Below are 6000 nucleotides of genomic sequence, written 5' to 3'. Positions count from 1 at the left end.
GATTAAATTAAGGATCTTGGAATGGAGAGATTGTTCTGGATTACTTGGGTAGTCCCTAAATGTAATCACAAGTGTCCTTATAAGAGAGAAGCAAAGGGAAATTTCACACACACACACACAGAGAGAGAGAGAGAGGAGAAGGTGATGTGAAGGCAGAGGCAAAGAATGAAGCGATGTTATCTTCAAGCCAAGGAATGCTGGTAGCCACCAGAAGCCAAAAAGAGGAACAAATTCCCCCCTAGGTTCTCCAGAGGATGTGTGGCCCTGCCAATGTCTTGATTTCAGGGCAGTGATACTGATTTCAGTCTTTGGGCTTCCAGAACTCTAAGAGAATAAATTTCTGTTGTTTTTAGCTGCCCAGTTTGCGGTAGTTTGTTACAGGAACCACAGAAAACCAATACATCCCCTCTCACAAGAGCCTCTGTGATGTGATTACATTGCGCCTATCTGGATATTCCAGGATAATCCCCCCACCTCAAGACTCTTAATCACATCTGCAAAGTCTCTTTTACCATATAAGGTAACATATTCACGGGTCCCAGAGATTACGACGGGGACGATTTTAGAGGCCTGTTATTCAGCTAACCACACAATCCTTTAATAGCTATTTGCACTATAATAAATTTAACCAAAAATAACAAAGTCTACTTAAGATACGATTTTATTTGTAAAAAATCTAATTGGCATAGAATTTTTCTGGAACATATTTATTGCTGAATGTAACATTAAACCACAAAATCTACTATAAACTTTTACCAGTGAACATGCATCTTCCTTTTGTAGACAAGAATAGACAAAAGAAGTGTTGTGTTGTATACAGAACCACGTGCCTAATTTTCTTTGTGTCCATGACTACTCACACATTACAACCACCTGAGTGCAGCGGAAATCAGAATTCCTTCTGGTTACCTTCCCCTCTTGTTGTGTTGTATTTATGATAAAATGAACACAGAGTTGTTTTTTTTTTTATTTCTCTAAGTATATAGAAAAAGCTTAATAGTATATGTCTTAGCTATCTAGTGCTGCTATAACAGAAATACCACAAATGGATGGCTCTAACAAACTGAAATGTATTTGCTCACAGTCTAGGAGGACAGAAGTCTGAATTCAGAGGACCAGCTCTAGGGGAAGGTATTCTCTCTCTGTTGACTCTGGGAAAAGGTCCTTGTCATCAATCTTCCTCTGGTCTAGGAGCTTCTCAGCACAGGGACCCCAGGTCCAAAAGATGCACTCAGCTTCCAGGGCTTCATTCTTGGTGGCATGAGGTCCCATCTCTCTGTTTGCTTCTCTCTCCTTTTATCTCTTGTAAGATAAAAGGTGATGCAGGCCACACCCCAGGGAAACTCCCTTAACATCAGATCATGGCTGTGACCCCAGTAAGGGTGTTGTATCCTACCCTAATCCTCTTCAACATAACCTAATCTTGCTTCATTAACCACAGGCAGAGATTAGGATTTACAGCACTTAGGAAAATCATATCAGATCACAAAATAGTGGACAACCACACAATATCAGGAAACATGTCCTAGCCTAGTTGACATACATATTGGGGCAACACTATTTAACCCATATAGTATGAGAGATCTTAGATAGCTTAGTGGGCACACCAAATGATATGGTAAGAATGAAAGGGAAAGCTCTGTAATATAATCAGTAGATGCTAAAGATGGATTTATTAATGCAGTTCTTTAAATCTGTAATATCAAGAAATATTTGGAATAAAAATCCATACCACATAAATTATTAGTGTTCCATTATCAATGCATAAAATCCTTTCATCAAATTAACTGATATGCAGTTCCTAGTTTTTTCCTTGGAAAACAACAACAAAACAAACATCTTTATTAAAATGTAGTTAAAAACCAAAATTCTCTTAAATAAATAACTAAATACATCAGAACAGGAAAAAAAATATTTTTTAGTTTTTCCAATAACAAAAGTTATTCATGTGCCTTTAGGAAATTCATAAACAAAAATCATAAAGAAAAAAAATTTCCCAGAATCCCACCACTCAGGGATAACCACTCTTCACATTTTGTAGTATTTTCTTTCAGGCGTGTCATGGATTGAACTGTCTCCAAAAAAATATGTGTCAACTCGGTTAAGCCATGATTCCCAGTATCGCGTGGTTCCCCTCCATTTTTTGATTGTAATTTTACGTTAAGAGGATTAGGGTGGGATTGTAACACCACCCTTACTGAGGTCACCTCCCTGATCCACTGTAAAGGGAGTTTCCCTGGGTGTGGTCTGCACTAACTTTTATCTCTCAAGAGATGAAGGGAAAGGGAAGCAAACAGAGTTGGGGACCTCATACAACCAAGAAAGCAGCACCAGGAGCAGAGTGCATCCTTTGGACAAGCGGTCCCTGTGCCTGAGGAGCATTTCAACCAGGGGAAGATGGAAGACAAGGACCTTACTCCAGAGCCAACAAAGACAGAAAGCCTCTCCCTGGAGCTGATACCCTGAATTTGGACTTGTAATTTGGACTTGTAATTTCTCTTTGTTAAAGCCATCCACTTGTGGTATTTCTGTTATAGCAGTACTAGATAACTAAGACAATGAGAATTTCTAGAAAACCAATTTCTGAATAGACAAATTGTAAAGCAGAAATATTATGTGCTAAATAAGATGGTATGCTTTCATTTGTTCATTCATTCACATGTACTGGGTTGGATAATGTCTTCCCCAAATTCATGTTCTTCCTGGAACCCCAGAATGTGACCTTATTTGGAAACAGGGCCACTGCCTATTAGTTAAGATGAGGTCATATTTAAGTAGGGTGGGCCCTTAATCCAGTATGACCAGCATCTTATGAGACAGAAAGACAGACACAAAGGGAAGATGGCACGTGAAAATGGAGACAGAGATTGGAGTTTTGCTGGAGTTAAACTTGGACTGGAGCCATCCAAGTGTGTGGTAATTTGTTATGGCAGTCCTAGAAAACTAATACAAGTCATTAATATATTAATTATTTCACCAGATATGCTGTAATAGTCCAAGTATCCATATATTCACAAGGTTAGGTACCAGTCTTGGTACAAAGTTTAAGACACGGATCTTTACACTCTCGTAGAAGTGAATTAATCAGAATTCTTTTGTGTATACTTAACAAAAGCCCCAGAGACTCTGGGTAGCCCAAATGGTTAAGTGCTCAGCTATTAACTGAAAGGGTGGTGGTTTGAACCCACCTAGAGATGCCCTGGAAGAATGGCCTGGTGATTTGTTTCTGAAAGGCCACAGCCATGAAAGCCCTATGGAGCACAGTTCTACTCTGAAACACATGGGGTCACCATGAGTCAGAATCGACTCCAGAGCAACTGGTTTTGTTTGGTAACAAAAGACCAACTAAAATGTATCAGCTCACCTAACTTGGGAATCTGAAAGGTGTTGCAAACTCTATTTCTAAATAAGGACTAGACTTTTCTCTCTTATTTCTCAGTTTTGATAGCCTCTCCCTGACTTCATCTTCAGACAGGTTCTCTTGTGGTGGCATGTCCTAACAGTTCCAGGCTGACATGATATGTAGAGTTTATAAATCCAGAGAAGAAAAGACCTTCTCTGTCCCAGAGTTCACATGTCAAGACTGATGGAAAAACTATGCTTGGGCCTACCTGGGCGAACGGTCAATGTGGTCGGCAGATACAGTTCCATGGTTAGCAAGGACAGGTCACACCCACAACTGCTGTTACCATTAACACCAGAATCACGTAAGGTCCAAAAAAAGAAAAACCCGTTGCCTCTGAATCGATTCCCACTCACGGCAACTCCACGTGGTGTCAGGGAAAGGCACTTCTACAAGAAACAGAGGGGTGCTGGCCAGACAAAGCAACAGGTGTCCACTGAAGAGAAGATGTATATTTGAAGAATTTGTTGAAAATCAGGTTATATTTAGACAGCTCATCCAGGTTAATATGTTGCTTCAGACTGATTTTTTTCATAACAGCAGAATTTGCAATGTTATCTGAACCTCTTCCCAAACTTCAAAAACTTTTTTCCCCCTGAAAGCCTAAAACAAAGGTTCCCTTGGCATTTCAAGAGCTTCTTACTAAGAATAAGGTCCTGAAGCAAACACATTGTACTATGGTATGCAGAGGTAAGTGGAAATGGGATCATATACCTAGGGGTTAACTTCAATAAAAGACAAGTGCTGCAGTGTTAAAATTACAGTAATATAATAGTGAAAGTAAGAAATATGGGTAAAAAGTCTACAAAAATCGAAGGAAAAACAAAGGCAATGTAGTCAAGACAACAATTTGAAATGCCAAATTTGGGAAGACTCACAGGACGGCTTTGCCAAGCCAAAAAAGGAAGGAACCTAATGTTTGAATAGCTATCATGTCTAAAGCACTGTGCTAGAAGCTTTTACTCATACCACTTAACACACGGTAATTATAATTTTCAAACTAAAGATACAGAAACTGAAGCTCAGAAAGATTAACTCACCAAAGTCGATTTGTAGTCTATCTGAAGTCAAAGTCCACTCTCTTTCTACTACCAAGATGCCTTCCAGAGAAGGATAAACAACTTCAATAAAGGAAGGTCATTTCTAGGAGCCATGGTGGCAGAAACAGTTAAGTGCTCAGCTGCTAACCAAAAGGTAGGCAGTTTGAACCCCGCTAGTGACTTCACGGGAGAAAAGACCTGGCAATCTGCTCCTGTAAAGACTAAAAACAAAACAAAACCCCGTGCCATCAAGTCGATTTCAAGTCATAGCGACCCTACAGGACAGAGTAGAACTGCCCCATAGAGTTCCCAAGGAGCGCCTGGCAGATCCAAACTGCCGACCCTTTAGTTAGCAGCCGTAGCACTTAACAACTACGCCACCAGGGTTTCCCTGTAAAGATTACGGCCTAGGAAACCCTATTGGGCAGTTCTACTCTGTCATGTGGAAACCCTGGTGGTGTAGTGGTTAAGAGCTACGGCTGCTAACCATAACGCTAGCAGTTTGAATCCACCAGGCGCTTCTTGGAACTTCTATGGGCCAGTTCCACTGTGTCCTTTAAGGGTCCCTGTGAGTTGAAATCGGCTTGACAGCAATGGGTTTGGCTTGGATTTGGTTTACTCTATCATATAGGGTCACTATGAGTCAGAATCAACTCCACAGCACACAACAACAACAACACATCATTTCTGAAGGAAAAGGGAAATTACTAAATGCTTGCTGAAAGAACCCAAGGATTTAAATGATGAACATAACAGCCAGGAGTTCTGATATAAAATTCTGTACTAGAACTTACATTGTTAAAGATCTTAAATGGCCTGTACCCTGTAATCCCCTTGCCTATTTTGAAAATTAATAAACTGAGCATGTGGGCATAATTCCTGCCCATTTCCCTCCTTCTTCACAACTCCTCTCTTCACAGTTCCTGTCTCCGTGTTGAGCTCATTCCTATCTCAGTTTTTGCACACCTTGCTCCATCTGCTTGAAACACTTTTCCTTTCCCCAGATGAAATCATGGCAACCTCCTTCTCATTACTATTAATTAAACTGTCACCTCTACAATGTGAACTTTTCCTGCAACTCCCCATTCCCAAGTAGCACTTACCAGTGTGTGAAATTGTTTGACTCCTCTGAAGAGAACAAAAATTCCTTGAAGGCAAGAATGTTGTCCACCCCGTTTCTCCTGTGCCTGAATTATTCTTGGGACATAGTAGGCCCTCTATAAACAGTTACTGGGTACATGGATTGCAAGAGTTACAAGTTGAGACTACAATGTATCACTGGTAGAAAAAACATGTGAGTAGGAATAAAATAATCATAATCAAGCCTGTGTAGAAGTTATAGTACCTGCCACCTCAAAAGCAAAAGGAAGCAAAATAACAAGCAAATATTTAAATAGTGCTTACTCCACACTGGAAACCCTGGTGGTGTAGTGGTTAAGTGCTACGGCTACTAACCAAAGCGTCGGCTGTTCGAATCCGCCATGCGCTCCTTGGAAACTCTACAGGGCAGTTCTACTCTGTCCTATAGGGTCACTGTGAGTCAGAATCGACTGGATA

This window comes from Loxodonta africana, chromosome 5 (assembly GCF_030014295.1).
Source record: "Loxodonta africana isolate mLoxAfr1 chromosome 5, mLoxAfr1.hap2, whole genome shotgun sequence".
NCBI classification, from domain to species: Eukaryota; Metazoa; Chordata; class Mammalia; order Proboscidea; family Elephantidae; genus Loxodonta; species Loxodonta africana.
This window is presented reverse-complemented; position numbering follows the sequence as displayed.